Raw genomic sequence first — 19477 nt, forward strand, 5'->3', positions numbered from 1 at the left:
AGTTTAACTATCTTACAATAAAGGAAATGATTAAAGTTATATAGTACATATAATCATGGAGATTTAAAAATGTTAATAAAATATTTTATATAACAATATAATATTTCAAAACAATATGAAGTATATGATTACTTTTGTTTTTTTTTTAAATCATTATGTTTTTTCTTTTCTTTTTTTTCTTCCTTTTATTTCATCATATTATGGGGGTACAAATATTGTTAGGGTTACAAATATTTCTCCTGCCCCCCATTTTAAGTATTGTTGATTAGTTATCAGGTACTATTCTGTGCCTATTTATGATACTTTCCCTGACTGGAGTCCCTGTGGATCTACTTATATTATATGTTCTTTCTCTTTCTCAATAAGCCTTGTTTCCTTCTTTCCCTGGTAGTTTGTTTTTGAATGATAAACATTTATTTAAAATGTTACTTACAGGAATATTTTGAAGCCTAGAATATAATTTTTCTATAGACAGAAAAAAGGGAGGAAAGGTAGGAAGGAGGGAGGGAAAAGGAAGGAAGAAAAGACAGACCCTGGAGGTTCAACAGCCCCAGACAACCTTAATTCAAGCTTAAGGCCCAAGGTCAACTTGATCACCAGACCAAAAGAAGTCCTCCAGGGAGGACCATTATTACTGTGTTATGCTCATTTGAGGGAATAGGTTCTCTGGTCTTTGCTCAAGAAGGGATGGTTTTTAAGATTTCCTATCCTTAATAGGGTCTGAGTTTTGATGTCTGCCCCATCCCTGTGAGGCTGTGAAAAGTTCAGCTTAAGTTTATAGCTGCTTTCTTAGAATCAGAAAATTGTGTTCCAGGCAAAGGGAATTTGGATTAACTGTGCGTGCATTTCCGGGTTTTGGCTTCTCCAAAAATTGTACAGCCCGATTTTTTTCTTTCCTGTCTTTTGAGGTCTTTGATGCTTTTAAGATATTTTTGTTTATTTGTTCGTTTTTGATAATTCAACCAGTTTTTTCGATAGTCCTCAGTAGGGGGGTTATATGAATCTGTTCTACTGTCACTAGAACTAGAAATTTAGCATTTTAAAAAAAATTTAAAACAAATATTTATATATATTTATGTATGTGTAAAAATAAATATAGGCTATGGTTGAAACAAAATTGTTTCCTTTTTATTTGCATAATTCTCCTGGTATAGGGACTGCCATTAAATTTTCCCTTTGTATGGGATATTTCTGCCTTCCCTCATCATTCTCTGGTCCATGTTTTATTTCAGTCACTGCCATGGCTAGATAGTTCACACAGGTGGAAGTTGGCAGAAGTTCACATTAGATACAAGGTTAATCTCTCTTGCTTTCTGCTCTGGGCCTTCTTCACTGCATGGGACGCCACTGGGAATCTGCTCAGCATGTGCTATATGCTCTCCTTTTGTCCCTGAGACGGACAATTCTGAGCTGCACCTTATGTGGTTCCTCAAATTGTTCCAGTGGTGTCATTGAACTGCAATTAGGGTCAGGGAGCAGAGAGGAAAAAGGGAAAAAGAAGAAGGTTGCTTGACAACAGGGCAAATTTGCCAAAAGATATGTCCAGAGCAGTTATCCCTAGAATTTAATTTGAAATTGTCTGTGTTTCCTGAATTAGCTCCTTCAACTCTTATTAACACTCTGTGGGTGAGTGTAAAAATGTACAAAACCTGGATGTTGTGGTCCAAAATGGGGATATGCCAAGATGACCCAAGACCGAGGTTCAGAGTGAGAGCAACAATGAGAATATGTGCTCCTTCTCCCTAGGAGCTGGGAGAAATGATGCTGGGTGGGAGATGGGTCTACTCTTCTCTGGATCTAAAAAGTGGATGCCTCAGGCTATCATCAGGGATCGCTCGTTTAGCATATCTGAGCACTCAGTCTGGTGATGGAAATGTAGAGGGTGATTGCTGGTTGGCTGGTATCACATCTAATATTCAACATCATGAAATTCATTCATTCCACAAATATTTATTGAGAGCATTCTATATGCCACACACTTGTTCTAGGTAGTGAATACATGGCTGTCAACAAAGCACATGAAAATTCTTATTCACAGACGTTACGACTTAGTGGAAGAGAAATAAACAAGGTAAATAGGTGAAACTAATAGAATGTTTGATAACAATGATATGAGAGAAAAGAAAGATGGGCAGGGGATAAGAAGGTAACATGCTATTATCAAAATAGATATGTATTCCAGATTCAAGGAACAGAATAAAGTATTTTACTTTTTAATGCCAAAAAGAGTGGTTATGTAGGGATAAAGGAATAAGAGTATTAGTATATAAATTCTTTGTATTTAAATTCCAGACAACCATAGATACAGAGGAATTTTTTGAAAGGACAAGCTAAGAAGACCTGGAAGAAAAGTTACTCCATTTTTCTCAGAGTTTGTCTTCCTCAGGGATTTGACCTGGGAAGATTTCTTTCAGCCCCAAGGTTTGGAAGCAGAATGAAGAACCTTCCAACACCTCCAGAAAAGGAAACATATAGAGAATCAAGCCTCAAAAGATAACAAAGGTATCCTTAGGACTTGCAGGTCAGGGAAGGCCCAGAGAAAATAGAATATTTTAGAATCACTAGGCAGGCCCTTACATGTGTTCATTACAAAATCTAATTGCAGCAGGAAGGAGAGATAGTTTGAACATTTCCCAAACCCAGAAGGCATTAGGAAGGAATAATTGACACGTTGACCCACTCAAAAAAGGGCAAGGCAGAGTCAGGACTGAATTTTAACCATGAACTTACCATGTGTAAAAGATCTTTTCCATTAGTGGAAGGCGTTCTTGCTAAAATTAACAAAAGCAGACACTGTCCAAACCCTGCACATCTTTCATTGGGAGAACTCTAGCTTCCTTGACCATTCATACTCCAATTGAAATGGTCTTGGCTAAGGGACAGGATGTAGGAATATCTCCATGGTTTCTTTATTTCCATTTGAAAAACTAGCTGGAACACTGGTTTGTTGTCCTCTTACATGGAACACAAACCAAGGCTGTTCCTGATATACAGCAAGATATAACTAAAGAATTTTCTGTTTGAATCCAACAGCTTAGCCTCCTAATCATTACCTGAAGTACCTAGGAAATTGTGGTCTCATATTGCTTCTAGCATCCTCCATATTACTTTCTAATGGTTGCATGCTTTCTTAACACATCAAACAAAATTTTACCCTAGGTTTCTGCAATATAATATGGGAAGTTGAATTAGAAACTTATTTCAGAAGCAGTCCCATTGTAGAGCATGTTTTTAATAAAACAATGAAAACAGAAAGACAGGAACTCTCTTCCCTCCCCCAACATGGGGCTGCTCTCAAATAAACAGTAGTGCATATCTTCTATCTAAAAACAGGCAAAAAGAAGAGATTTTTATTAGCATTTTGTTCATGCTAGGGTGAGGCTGCAGCATTCTTATCCTCACCGATTTTCATTTTTGCTTTAAAATACCATTGGGAAATGTGCTTGTGGATATGGGGAATACTGTAATTTTTTTGATGCTTAGAAATTGTGAGCAATTTCCTTAGTCAGGAAGCATTGGGTGACTTTGGCTCTTTCTAATACTCTGATTTCGAGATGAAATAAAGAGAGGACCTGAAAGATAAGTATGTCTGAGGAGTTATTCAGTCTATATGGAACCAACTATTGGAGTCTGGGCTCATGGTGGCAAGAAAAGGATGTCATCCCCATTTTCAAGTTTCAGATGATAGCTCTTCAAGTCCCACAGGTCTTTTGTGTTTTCCAAGGAGAAGCAATGAACTCTAAAAGCTGGTTGTAATTACCAAACACTTCACCACAGGGGTGGCTCCAAAAAGTGGACACTTGCAATATTAATCAAGACTTGCCCAGGGAAACCAAGGCGGGAATATTCTTTACAATTTGATTTATAGGATTTAAGGCTCTTTATCTGGCACACCCTGCCATGCCACTGATAAAGATTCACCTGGCTTAAAGGCTTTATCTTCATCAGTGGAGGTCTGAGTGGAGATGATTAAGCCTCTAAGCCAAGTTCAATACCTTCCTGCAATGACTCAACTTTCTGCTCTCCTGACCTAATCCTAGCTGAACACCAGCTCTTTATAAGCACTGGAATTTTGATCAGCAGTACAGATGGGGGCCAGAGCTAGAAGGAAAATGCATGAAAGGTAGAAGGAGAATATCAGTCATTTCATGTTTTGCTCATGGCCTGCCCCATTTCTCATGTAAATTCCCAATATCTTGTAAAGAGAGACATGGATTACATTGGGGTGAGAGGAACACTCTATCCAATGACTCTTTGCCTTGGGATGCTAATAAAAATGTGTATGTTCTTTTTAGGTCATGATAGGGCAAATTTAACAAGCTTCATAGCATCTGTGCTTTCCTTAGACAGGAGAGAATGGGCTTCTCCTTTGTTCCCTTATGCCCCTTTTGGTCTCACTTTACAGAGTGACACATGGCGGCAGTTATGTGTTAGGGGTCTCCTTGTTGAGATATATCCTCTTCCCCGACCCTCCCAAGTGGCTCTTGGCTGCCCATGGGCATGTGTAATGGGAATTAACAGATGGCAGCATGAAACTATGTTTCTAATCCCAGTTTCAACATGACAGAAACCCACCCAAGAGGAAGACAAAAGGTTCTCTGGATGGATTCTGGGGGTAAAGCCTCCAAGGCAAACAGCACCAGAGCATGCAGCCTGCAGGTGGAGGTGCCCGGATTCTCTGCAACAAAGAAGGCTGCTTCAAGTGGTGACTCTGGGGCAAAATGAAGAGCAACAACCTTAGCTTCCTCACTGCTAAGAACAGGTGAGGACAGGTGAGGAGAATTGGGTGAAGCCAAAGAGCAAGAAAGAATCCAGGGGAATGTTGCTTCTCAGAAATGAACAGGAAGTAAGATAACGCTGAATCTCTATTACCCAGAAGGTACAAGTGCTGGCTGCAGTGAAGAATTCATGAAGTTTTTCTCCCACATCCCTCTCTTTTTTCTTTTTCTTTCTTTTTTTTTTTTTTTTTCCTCAGCTGGCAGAGTATTCCCTTCAAATTATCAATTGAAACAAAATGGAACTTATTGTCTGGAAAGCAAAGGTAAGGACAGGCATGAATTCCTAAAGGTTAATGATTAGTTTAAGAAATTCTATTCTCCCTCCCTCCCTTTCTTCTTTCCTTTCTTTCTTCTTTTTTCTGTTTTTACTTTGAAAAAAAAAATATGTATATCCAAGGGAAACAGATCACTTTCCAGAAATGCCACCATGACTCGGGGACCTGGACACTGCTGTTCTCTCAAATGCCCCCTAAGGAGCCTGCATCTAAAAGGTCCCCTGGGGATGTGTCCCCATCAGTAATACCCTTTGTTACCAGGAAGAACCCTTGGACTGAATTCTGTATTAAAATTAAATAAAGATTTGCACTGAAAACATGCACATGGGGAATGCAGAATGTGTTTCCTATTAAGGCATCTTGAAGTGAGCTTAGGAAAAAAGCCTATTGTTTTTGTTCATCAGAGCTGCCACCAAATGTTCAGGGATCACAGTGGCAACCCAGTCCAGTTCAAGGAGAACAGACTCATTAAAAGATTCTTCATTTTCTTGACCCAAAAAAGCTGATCACAAAGACAAGCAAAATTGCCAGAGTTAGGCTGGAAAAAATTTCCACATTTGGAAATTGTGCTAGCATCGTCAGAAAGAGGGCCCTTGGGTCTTTTTTTTCCCCCAGGCTCTAGACTAAGACCAAAAGAAAGCAACCATCAGAGTCTTCAACCTGGTTAAAAGTGGCAGAAGACCAAGGTGACACAGGAGCTCTTTATTCAGTGTGCAAACCTCCATGAGTATATGCAGCTACCAAGATGCTGCCTTTGTGATGTGTATCTTCTTTAGCATAGATTAACATGTAGAAAAACTGCATGCACCAAGGATGCTCCATATCTTAGCTTGGTACATTTCTGTGGATCCTCTTTAGAGTCCTTGAACTGCTTTTAATACCCACTGTAAGCAAATTGGGGAAAAGAAAGCCTCGCCTTTCTTTACTTCTCTTTTCTTAATCTCATTCTTCTTTCCTCTTCCTTTCTTTCTCTCTCTTGTCCTTTTTTTACTCTTTTCTCTCTCTGTTTCTCTACACAGTATTTCTTAGATGGAAATTGTGTGCTATCCCTAAAATGAGCACTGTCATGGGGGTCTGTAGCCTCTGGCTGAATGACTCTCAAGCTCCTGGTTTCATTACAAACTAATATCTGTATTTTCTTCCTTACTCATAGAAGCAGCTCTTGCTTTTAGAAATCCTTTAAGCAGCTCAGCCTTTTTTCAGTTTTCCATAGCTTTTGTTTTTTCTTTTTTTTTTTTTTTTTTTTTTTTTTTGAGACAGAGTCTCGCTTTGTTGCCCGGGCTAGGGTGAGTGCCGTGGCATCAGCCTAGCTCACAGCAACCTCAAACTCCTGGGCTCAAGCAATCCTCCTGCCTCAGCCTCCCGAGTAGCTGGGACTACAGGCATGCGCCACCATGCCTGGCTAATTTTCTATATATATTAGTTGGCCAATTAATTTCTTTCTATTTATAGTAGAGACGGGGTCTCGCTCTTGCTCAGGCTGGTTTCGAACTCCTGACCTCGAGCAATCCGCCCGCCTCGGCCTCCCAGAGAGCTAGGATTACAGGTGTGAGCCACCGCGCCCGGCCAGCTTTTGTTTTTTCTATTTAAAGGTACCTGGTGGGTGGGCCACGTTTTGTCTGATTGCCAAGAGGACAACAAAAACTGAAAAAGAAGAAAACAATCTTAATTAGAAGTCCTTTGGCTCAAAAAAGAGAGGTAAAGATATTCTCCTTTCCAGAGTTCTTAGGACTCAACCAGGTGGCCACTTCTTACCAAGAAAGCAATCTGTCTCTATGACAGGTAGGTACATGGGTCAGTTTGGAGAATGGCTTCTCTTGGGGTCCTTATGTAGGATAAATAAATGTGCATTGTGGAAGTGGGAGGAGATGGCATAGCTGGGAGAAACCCACAGAGAAGTGGCCATCAGCAGACACATGCTGACTCACAATCATCACGGAACACTGGAATGCTGACTGCGCCAACAGGCAACTTCAATCACGGTATCCTCTGAAGCAGGGCCTTCAGTGAGCAAACAGGCTGATCTTGTGTCATTTGGAAGAGGGTGGGATTATAATTCTTCGAGCTGAAGGTGAAGCCCCAGCCAGGAAGAGATCTGTACTTCCAGGAATAAGGCCATACTGCTTGTGCCTGCATCCACGAGGTTGATTTAGAGATTAAGGTCATGCATGTGCCAAGTGACAAGGCTTACAGAAACTCAAGGAGCAGAATGCTAAGCCCACACCACAAACAATATGAGGGGACATTTGTACCCCAGGCCAAAGCATTATTCCAGGGTTTAGAATTAATTATATGAATGCTTTGTTGGAAAATTGCAGCTAAAAGCAATGTTCATGATTATTGAAGCACTGCTATGGGTATCTCTTCCAAGTTTTATTACAGACTATTGCAAATCAGCTAATGTTTCCTGAGGGAAAAAAGACTTTAGAAGGTCATGTAACAGGGTTATTAAGAAAAGTAGAAAAAAAGAAACAGGATTTTGTACTGTTACAATGCCAATTCTCCAAACTCAAAGATCTTTAATATTTCACAAATCCTTATAACCACCCCATGAGATTTTACACAATACTTCAAAGGAAAGCCTTTTTATTCAGCCTTTTTTTTTTTTTAGAATAGGGAGTTCTGTTCTCAACTATTGGGTGCATGCAAGGTCCTGGTCCCAATCCCAGATATCAATACACTGGACTTAATTGGACTTGGATGGAAAGTGAATTCTCCATCTGTGGGCATTGCATGGATATCAGTTTGGTTCAATTCCTAATTTCCAAGACTGGGAATCACTGGAAGAAACTTCTACGTGGTGTGCCTTGAGGTCAGTCCTTGGAGGACTTATACAGGATGCAGAAGCACAACGTCTTGAATCATGTTCAGATTAAATTTGGCTATTTTGATTATTGAATTTAAGGGTAGAATCAACCCTGAATGTCTCATCTTTGAGCCAAAGGACTATACATTTACTCCAGATAAGACTATTCCAAGTGGAGCAAATCTAGCATTTTGACTTGTTGTCTACACAAAGATAGATAAAAGAAAAATGCATCCAGGAAAGCCATTGGCATCTTTCTGACAAAAACCTCCCTCCTCCTCAACATACTGTTGCCATTAGTGAAGGCAGTGAGACTGGTTATATGGGTCTAAATGAGGGTTAGGCTACAACACATTTTATCCCATATATCTTAAAGGGTGGGGTTTTGGACAACAGAGATCCTATTGGATCTTACAAGATAAATAATAAATAATCTCCTATCCTTCCTCCCTTTCTCTTCCACCCTCTATTCACCTCTTGTTTCTCTATCACTCACAGATAATATATACACATCCGTTTTTGGTTTTGCTTATTTACATATCACCATGTTCCACATAGACCTTGAGAAAACTTCCAAAAGTACTCACAAAAAGATAATAAGTGAATCAGAAATCCTGAGGAAGGAGAATTAAGGGTTTCTGTCTGTAAATTTGCTTTTATCTGGACATTTTATATAAATGGCATCTTTCAGGCAGCTGTAACAAAATGTCATAAACTGGGTAGCTTATAAACAACAGAAATTTATTTCTCATAGTCCTGGAGGCTGGAAAGTCCAAGATCAAGGTGCTGGCAGTTTCAGTGTCTGGTGAGGGCTGCTTCCTGGTCCACAGATAGCACCTTCTCATGGAGTCCTTACATGGTGGAAGGAGTGAGGGGTCTCTCTTGGGTCTCTTTTACAAGGGCACCAATACCATTCATGAGGGCTCTGCTCTCATGATCTAATTACCTGCCAATGCCCTCACCTCCTAACCCCATCTTACTGGTGACTACCTTTCAACACATGAATTTTTGGGGCAACACAACATTCAGATCATTGCAAACAGAATTATACGCTATGTAGTCTTTTACATCTGGCTTCTTTCACTTAGTGTATCTTTGAGGCTTATCCACGTTGTAATATATAACAGTAATTTGTTCCTTTTATTGCTGAAATTCCATTGTATGGATATATTACATATCCATCAGTTGATGGATATTTGGATATTTTCCAGTTGGGGAATATTATGAAGTGTCGCATATATTTTGCACATTATCAGCTAGTTCTTTGTCATGTTTTATATTCATCTGTTCTTGATTCTTATCTTCCTTCATATTCACTTTTAATATATTTGTTTTAAAACTTTTAATATACTTTTTATGAATGTTCTTATTCTCTCTCTCAAAGGACATAAATATACTTTTAAAATTCATGTTGAGAACACTCTACCATTTTCATTTTCTCAAGAATCATTTCATCTCCTACTTCTTTGTTGTTAATCATTTTCTTTTGTTAGTTTTTGCCCTTTGTTTTGGAAATTTATTTTGTAGGTTGTTTTTGTTTCTCTTGCTTATTTCTCCCTGGTGGTGTTGCAGTTGCCTCAACCTGGGTCCCCGCAGGTTCTCAGTGCAGAAGCAGAACTTGTGCTGCGTCTCAGGATTCCTGCTCCACAGTGACAAGGGGAGTGATGGTTCCATTACTGTGCCAGTCTTAGGCTTCTGCAGGTTCTAGCCATGGGTGCTATGTGCTCCCCTGTTAACCAGCTAACTTTACACAGCTGTCATTTCAGGCAGGAATTTCAGCTTTCTTTTATCTCCCATCATGAGCAGTGAAATCCCACCCAGCCCTCCCAGTTGTGAGAACTCCAGTTGGTGAGTCTAACTGTGGTAGTTTGCATTGTATGCAGTGTTTGGGGCTCCAGTTGACCTGTAGAAATTCAAATCTTTGATGCCTTCAAATAGTTCTGGTATTGGAGGCTGGCAATGTGATGGTCCTTGCATTATTTAACACTGTGGGTTTTAGTCTTACTTCGATTCAATTAGATTTTTAATTTGTTTTAGAATATAACATTTTTTAAAAAGTTTTGCAGTATAATATACATGTAAGAAAGTGCACCTACCGTAATTGAACTGGATGAATTTTCATAAACTGAACACACCTTCGCCAAAATCAAGAAACAGAGCCTTACCAACACCCAGAAGCCTCCCTCCAATTCTCCCTTGCAGTCACTCCCCATCAAAGGTAACATTTCCAGATTGCTGTCTCCATATGTGTGGTTTGGCTCCTATTTAGGTCTATTACAAATAGTGCTACTATACACATACTAGTACATGTTTATTGATGAACATATGTGCACATTTCTGTTTGGCATATTCCTAGAAGTGGAGTTTCAGGGTTATAAGGAAGACTTTTGCTCAATTTTAATAGATAATGTTAATTTGTTTTCCAATGTAGATGTATCAATTTATACTTCCATCTACAATGTACAACTTGCAATGGCTCCAAATCCTCACCAACTTTTGGTATTGTCAGTCTTTTTCCTTGAAACATGTTTATTCTTTAAATAAAAAGAAATATATGTATGTATGGTAGCTTCTTTTTTTTTTTTTTCCAAAGGGGGAAGGAATTGGGAGCTCTCGGCACAACTCCCAGCTCTGTCTAGACCTAATCAGTCTAATATGTGTTCTGTAGGGGCCCAGCCACCAACACAGTCCCTTTCTCCCAGTTTAGCTGCTTCCTCTGAACCCCCAGGGATGCTTTCAGACAGGTTATGGAGGTGGTTTTTATTCTTCAAGACGAAAGTAAGGCAGTAGGTGGAAAGAAAGGCATGTTTCACCTCTGTTGCCTTTTGTTCAAGTCTTATTTTGACGCTTCCCAAAGTTGATTATTTTGTTCTGCTCTCAAGAAGGTGGTACTCTGACAAGAATAGAAAGGGCAAGGGAAACTTATCTTATTCATGGAAAACCCCACTGGCTTCTTTAACCCTTTCATAAGTGTTTGGTTTTCCCCCATTCAGTTGAAGGCCTTGGAAGAGAAGGAAATATGTTTCAGTCTTAGATTTTGAGATTTATCAATAGATTTTTGAAGCATACATTTTTACAGTTATCAGTTAATCTCTGAAATGTCTTTTGAGGATGGTGTAAGTGATTAAATGATGGTGGAAGTATTCCTATGATAGCTTTACATGGTATAATGCAAGCATTCACAAAAGGGTGATACATCAAACTCTATCATCATTTACACCTTAGTGAGAACAAATTTGGCTGATCATATTTATGAGAGCTGTGTATTAAACTTGAAAAAAGGGAAAATTTTCTACTTTTTCGCAATATGTCATTATAGCTCTTCATATCAAACATGGATTCCTGAATGTGATGGTTCTAATCAGCATGGACGCATGTAGGTTTGTGCTAGACAGTTGGAACTTGAAGCCTATGAAGTGACTGGCTAAATGTAGGACAGGCTGGGTTGGCCTCAGTGGGATGAGCTACTGAGACATTCTATTCATAGGTTTTGAAATCATTGCACTGCAAAATAGCATAATTCCATGAAGAAATGTGAGAAGTGGCTGTGTGGCATAAGCTTCTGAAAAAGTGACTAAAATGTGATATTAGCCATATACATTGGATTTATCCTGTTTTATGTTTCTCATGGCATTATAATTTTTGAAGTGCTCTAAAATAAATGATCAACTTGATTATGGAAAAAAGGGGCTTCTATTTGCCATCCCTTTGAATTTAGGATGTCTTTGTGACTTGCTTTAGTTAATGGAATACAGGTAAGAGGTAGTGTGCTAGTTCCAAGCTTAGCCCTCAAGCGTTTTTGTGGTATCCACCTGCTCTCTCAGAACTGTGTCAGCATTATGTACAAGCTCAGGCTAGCTAAAGGATAGAGGCAAAATAGAGGAAAGATAATGTATCCCAACCAACAGCTGACTGGTTCAAATGCAAGGAAAAAAGCACAGTGTACCTCTGCAAAGCTGTCCCCAACCCACAGCTGACCGTAGGGATGTGAGTTGGCTCATCCAAGACCAGAAGGTATGCCCGGTTGACTCCTACACTCCTGAGCAACACTAAAAGTATATGGTGTGAAGCCATTGAGTTTTGGGGTCATTTCTTTACCTGGCAATAGCTAAGTTATATAGACAGATGAAGACAGGCCAACTGAAGGGAGGGCATAGACCTATGGGAAAAATAGTCTGTAACAAACTTTCCTCACTTCACTCTTCCTTTTCTCAGGGCTGGCCATAATTCTTTCTTTCTTCCACAGGATAAATGCAGTTTATTGATTGTAATCCTTCAAAGGGAAATGCAACTTACCATATGAATACTCTATAGCTAGAAAAATAGCAAATACAAATGTCTTCTGTGACTCACATTTGGATCCAAATTTTGGCCTTTCCCAGTTGCTGATTTGTGGGAAGTCACCTATGCTTTCTAAACTTTGTTTTCTTCTCAAGAAAATGGAGATAATGACATTAACCTTGCCAGGCCATTAGAAAAAAAATCAAAGAGTAGCCAAGAGTCTCTAACCTTATGAGGGGATATTTCAGACCTGATTTTGCAATGAATCAACTCTGTGACCTTGGCCAAGTATTTCAGCTTTTGAGATCTAGTTTTCTGAGCTAAATTGGTCATCATAATAATCCTTATCTTACTACACTGATTTGAAATTGAATAAGAGAAAGCATATAAAATCCAAGGTTTGGTATGATAAACACTGCCCTTCATTTTATTGCTCATGTGATAGTATATTCCTTTCTTCAAGTCTTGGGCTATGTAAACCCCCTTGGGCTCTCTCCACCCCATCTCCAAAACTATAAACACATCTCTCATGACACTGTTCCTCACTGTTGCTTGCTTTTCTTTTAAACCTCAACACTTTAGACACAAAACCAGTTTTGCCTGCATAAATCATTTGTGACAGTTGCCTTTCACCTGTCTTTCTTGTTTCTTGTTCAACCCTTACGGTATGCATATGGCGGCAGTGGTGGTGTGTGGGGGGTTCTCTATGTATCCTTCCAAAAGACAAAAATGTTTCCACATGTATTTGCAACACAAAGCATGTTAAAAGAACAATAGGTGTTAATTAAGCTATGTCACTTGCTCCATAATGTATACCACACAACAACAAAACAGCACCCAGCTACAGAAATGGTACATTAAAGGGCGAATGCTGAAAAGAAATAACCAAACAGAGCCAAATACATTTGAGTTTAATTTCTTAGCTATTATCAAAGTCAGAGTCAGAACAATATAGCATAAAGACAAATTTTGACTTCGATGACAGGCATGGGGAAAAATCACATCAAATTTTATCATAATGAATAGAGCAGAGCCTTTTTAATAGGAAGCACTTATTAGAAAGGTCCCTCAAATTTTGACGTGCGCACACAGAAACTAAAGTGTTATGCACGTACTATTATCATGAGCTATGGGCATTATTGTCTCCATAATAATATGCACTGTTTATTGAGAGCCCTTTTTGTGCTAACTACTTGTCTTTCATTATCTTTTAGAGCCCTCACCACAATTCTATGTAGTAGAAAATATAATTTCTTTCTTTTTTACAGATGTGGAAACTGAGACACAGAAATGTGATAAAACCTGCAGAAGATAACACAATTAGTGGTAGATTCGAGATTCAAATCGAAACAATCTGATTCCAGTGCTCATGTTCCCAAGATTACATAGCATTGCTGCTTCACATGTGTGTATTCACAGCATCGTATGTGTATATATATTTATATGTGTCTTCAATGTATTTATATATTTCAGTTTCACTACCATCTAATGTAATATATCCCCATAATTTATTCTCATACTTAACCAGATGGAAACAAAATGAAGAAATGAAAATTAAATTTGTGACTACATTATAAGAGACATAGATAATGGAAAAGACACTTTTGATATATTATTACATTTAGTCCTTAAAACACACTTAAGTAGTGGATTAGAACTTCACTTTACAATTAGGATACCTAAATTTAAAGGATTGAGTAATTTGCCCAAGGTCTTATAGCTAATAAATGGCAGAGTTGAAATATGGACACTACTGTGACTCCAAAACCCACATTTTTGTACTAAGTCACTTTTCCCATTAACATGTTTATTTCCAAAGTTTTGAGGGTATGTGTTGCAACTAAATCCTCTCACTTCTCACAGAAGAGATTATTCAGACTTAGCTTTTTCTTAAAAACTATTTTCACCTCAGTTTTCCTGCTCCTCTGTAAATTCTCCTTAAGTACTTTCTTCTTGCTAAATCTCAGTTTGGTTCATTGGGATTTCTCTTCTCTAGCTAGAGGGTGAGTCAGTAATTTAAAAAGAAGTTTTAAGTGCATGCTTATGCTTTTTTTAAGTTTCCAAATGCCTCCAAAAATTCACTTCTAAAGCCCAGGGAGGCAGAGGCCATAAATACTTAAAATGGGAGTATATTGTTTTAGTTAAAATTTATGGAGTGATTCAGGACTCCAGTTCAATTTTCATAAATCGACATCATAAGGTCTAGATGGGAAATCTGCCTTAAAATTACCACGGGGCTCTCTGGAAGATGAGCCTTTTAAAAATGCCTTCATTTCAATTGTTAGCAAGTTCGTGACTTCAGGTTCAAGCAGATCCAGGAACTAAACAGTCCATCCCTGTTTTTATTATCTTTCTTATCTTCCTGAAAGCAATTTTGATGGAGCTTCATGTGTCACCACTTCCACCCTTGAAGCTACTCAGGCTGGCAACGTGAACAACAATTTATCTGAGCAAAAATTTGGTTCTAGTTTTAGAAAACTCTTTTTTACTTTTCATGAAACTCTCAAGAAATCTAGAAGAAAATCAGAACTAATTTTAGGACATAGGCTGTTTCCCTTTGTTTGTGAGTTTGAGTGCTAATTTATCAGTCAAAAACATCTTCTGATGGTATTTTGGGGACTTAATTAATTGGTTGACATTGTCATGACATTATTTAATTTTTTGTACTTGGCTCCAAACTTGGAGGTTTGGGAATTTAATTAAAACATCACTGAAAAATTTGGGGAGTAAATAAATCAAACTAATCCAACTATAGCCTGAGTGACAGCACAACTACGAAATAGATGAAACCTCCTCAAGGACAGGGACTGTTTAGACTGGGCATTGTAGCTGCTGAAGCTGGGGAATAAATAGTTTTTTCAAATTTCAGTATATTTACAGGATAAAAGTACAGTTATGCTACATAGATTTGTTGTATACCAGTGAAGTCTGAGCTTTTAGTTCACCCATCACCACCATAGTGTACACTGTACCCAATAGGTAATTTTTCATCCTTCACCTCCTCTTTTTCTACCTTCCCATTTTTTGAGACTCCAATGTCTATTATTCCACTCTGTATAACCATGCATACCCACAGCTTAGCTCCCACTTTGGCATTTGATTTTCCATTTCTGAGATACAAGATAATGGCCTCGATATCCATCCAAGTCGCTACAAAAGACATGATTTCATTCTTTTTTATGGCTGAATAATATTCTGTGGTGTACATATACCACATTTTATTTATCCACTCATCTATTGGTGGACACTTGGTTAATAAATATGTGAGTGCAGGTGTCTTTTTGATATAATGCCTTCTTTTCCTTTGGGTAGATACCCAGTAGGGGGATTGCTGGATCAAATGGTAGGTATGTCTATTTCCTATTTAAGGAATCTCCGTACTGTTTTCCATAGAAATTGTACTAATTGGCAGTCCTGCCATCAGTGTATCAGCATTCCTTTCTCTCTGAATATATGCCAGTGTCTAATGTTTTATGACTTTTTAATAATGGCCATTCCAATAGGGGTAAGATGGCATCTCATTGTAGTTTTTTTTTTTTTTAATTTTTTTTTAATTTTTTTTATTTTGGCATATTATAGGGGTACAGATTTTAAGGTTTCAATAAATGCCCATTTCCCCCCCCTCCCCCCAAAAGTCTGAGTCTCCATCATGACCATCCCCCAGATGGTGCGCATCTCACTCATTATGTATGTATATACCCGCCCCCACCCCCCTCCCACCTGCCCAATACCCTATTACTGTAGTACCTATGTGTCCATTTAGGTGCTACTCAGTTAATACCAGTTTGCTGGAGAATATATTTGGTGCTTGTTTTTCCATTCTTGGGATACTTCACTTAGTAGTATGGGTTCCAGCTCTAACCAGGAAAATATAAGATGTGCTATATCACCATTGTTTCTTAGAGCTGAATAGTACTCCATGGTATACATATACCACATTTTATTAATCCATTCTTGGATTGATGGGCACTTGGGCTGTTTCCACAGCCTTGCAATTATGAATTGTGCTGCTATAAACATTCGAGTGCAGGTGTCTTTTTTGTAGAGTGTCACTGGATCATTTGGGTAGATGCCCAGCAATGGGATTGCTGGATCAAATGGTAGATTCACTTGTATCGCTTTAAGGTATCTCCATATTGCTTTCCACAGAGGTTGAAGAGTTTATGAAGAAGTCCCCAAAGGCAATCACAGCAGCAACAAAAATAAATAAGTGGGACATGATCAAACTACAAAGCTTCTGCACAGCCAAAGAAATAGTCATGAAAGTAAACAGACAACCTACAGAATGGGAGAAAATTTTTGCATCCTATGCATCCGATAAGGGACTGATAACTGGAATATACTTAGAACTCACGAAAATTAGGAAGAAAAAATCAAATAACCCCATTAAAAAGTGGGCAAAGGACTTGAACAGAAACTTTTCTAAAGAAGACAGAAGAATGGCCAACAAACATATGAAGAAATGCTCAACATCTCTAATCATCAGGAAAATGCAAATCAAAACCACAATGAGATATCACTTAACCCCAGTGAGAATGGCCTTTATCAAAAAATCTCCAAACAATAAATGCTGGCGTGGTTGCGGAGAGAGAGGAACACTCCTACACTGGTGGTGGGACTGCAAACTAGTTCATTGTAGTTTTAATTTGCATTTCTGTGATGCTGAGCATTTTTTCCCTATGTTTGTAGGCCATTTCTCTATCTTCTTTTGAAAAACTTCTGTTCATGTCTTGCTCACTTTTTGATGGGGTTGTTTGTATTTTTCTTGCTGATTTGTTTGAGTTCTTTGTAGATCTGGTTATTAGTCTTTTGTCAGAACATTTCCTTCCATTCTGTAGGTTGTCAATCACTCTGATGATTATTTCATTTTCTGTGCAAAAGCTTTAAAATAAATAAATGGGACCTCACTTTGTTCCTTTTGCTCAGTATTGCTTTGGCTAATTCAGGCTCTTTTTTGATTCCATATGAATTTTAGGATTGTTTTTCTAATTCCATGAAGAATGATGTTGGTATTTTGATAAGAATTGCACTTGAATTTGTACATTGGTTTGGACAGTATGGTCATTTTAACAATTTTGATTCTTCCAGTCCATGAACATGGGATGTTTTTCCATTTGTTTGTATCATCTAGGATTTCTCTCATCAGTGTTTTGTAATTTTCCTTGTAGAGATATTTCAACTTTTTGGTTAAGTATATTCCTGGGTTTTTAATTTTGACTAAAATTAATTAAAAATTTAATTAAAATTAAAATTTAATTTTAATTAAATTTTAATTGCAGCTATTCTAAATGAGATTGAGTTCTTGATTTGGTTTTCAGCTTAGTCATTATGGATGTATAGAAATGCTACTGATTTGCATACATTGATTTTGTTACCTCAGACTTTGCAGAATTCATTTATCCAATTTAGGAGCCTTTTGGAGAAGTGTTTAGGGTTTTCTGGGTATAAGATCATATCATCAGCAAATAGATATAATTTGATTTCTTCTTTTCCAATGTAGTTGCCCTTTATTTCTTTCTCTTGCCTGATTGTTCTGGCTAGGACTTCCAGTAATATATTGAAAATGAGTAGTAAATGTGAGCACCAAATAACCAATTGATGAAAGTGAATTAAGTGCCCCCAAGAGTATTATGCACCCAAGAAAATAAATCTGTGCTTTTAGTAGTTTACCTAGGAACTGACTCTATGATTTAGAATATTCCCTTAAGACAGTGATTCTCAACCTTATAGCTTTTGCCCTCCAGGGGACATTTGGTAAGATCTGGAGACAATTTTTTTTTGTCACAATTGGGAGAGGGGTGCTGCTGGCATCTAGTATGTGGATGCCAGGGATGTTGCTAAGCACCCCACAAGGCACAAGACAGCCCCCACTCCAAAACAAATATTTATGTGGTTCCAAATGTCAATAGTACTAAAGTGAGAAATTCTGCTTTAGTTTTCCTTAAATTCAAGCTAGACATGAAATCCCAGGATCTAGAATTTTCAAAGTGAGGGTACATGGCAAAGAATCCTTATCCAAATCTTATTATTTTAAGAGTTTCAGGAAAACCAGTTATAACCCAGCTTATCCAGGAACTCGAGAGGAAATGCAATCTTCAAGACCATTTGCTAAACACACTAGGAAGAACCAAAATTTATTTTTCTGTCTCACTCTCTTGGCTCTATGCCTCTCAAGGATCCTCCCCTACTCCAAAGGACAGCCTCCTCCTAAGCATTCTCCAAGTATGTTGGTTGTAAAAGCAGAAAACCACTGGGCACTCTCTGGGTGAGATGATAATCACATACCAAGAAGAAGTTCAGGGCTTTCATAATTCACTTGGGGAAGTGTACAATAAGTCTGTACACTCTATAAATCATCTTTTAAACATCTTGTGCTTTTTGCCTTCATTTTTAACTGGAAAATTAAAGAATTAGCTCCTCAGATCTCCATTTCCTGCTTAAAGTGGAATTAAGTAGTTATATGGCATAATTTCTTCATATACTCATTACATTATTACTTTTTAAAAATTTTCTTATTTTTTCATATTATGGAGGTACAAATATTGTTAGGGTTACATATATTGGCCCTGCCATTCCTCCCCACACCCCCCCCCCGCCTTACCAAAACATCAAGCATGTACTACTCTCAAGTGGTGCTCATCGCACCTATTTTGTAAGTGTAAATACTTCCCCTCCTTCCCCCTCCCATTTGCCCACCACCCGACAAAAGTTTGTTTGTTTCTTCGTTTTTTCCCTTTTTTGGACCTTTGGGTTACATTGTATATCTTAGCCTTTCCCTTGGAAGGTTTAGATATATTCCCTCTTCCCCCCACTATGCTCACCACAACCCTAAGATGTGTATCTCCCCTCCCCCAAACCCTAGTGGGCACTATGCAATAGCATTGTTGGGCATCTACCCAAAAGAGCTTAAGACATTCTATTATAAAGACATCTGCACCCGAATGTTTATGGCAGCACAATTCACTATTGCAAGATCATGGAAACAACCCAAGTGTCCGTCAATTCACGAGTGGATAACTAAAATTTGGTATATGCTCACAATGGAATACTATTCAATTCTAAGAAATGACAGTGAATTAGCACCATTTATGCTATCCTGTATTAAGCTTAAACCCGTTATCCAAAGTGAGGTGACACAAGATCAAGAAAATGGGCTCCACATCTACTCGCCATCAAATTGGTACTGACTGATTAAAACCATGATACATTATTACTTTTGATAAAGTCAGAAAGAAATATGACATGCTCTTATTTGTCATTCAGCTATCAAATGGAGCAACTGGACTGACTGGTAAGCCACTAGTCAAACAGCACAACTTAAACTCATGTAATGGAAA

This window comes from Microcebus murinus, chromosome 16 (assembly GCF_040939455.1).
Source record: "Microcebus murinus isolate Inina chromosome 16, M.murinus_Inina_mat1.0, whole genome shotgun sequence".
Lineage (NCBI taxonomy): Eukaryota > Metazoa > Chordata > Mammalia > Primates > Cheirogaleidae > Microcebus > Microcebus murinus.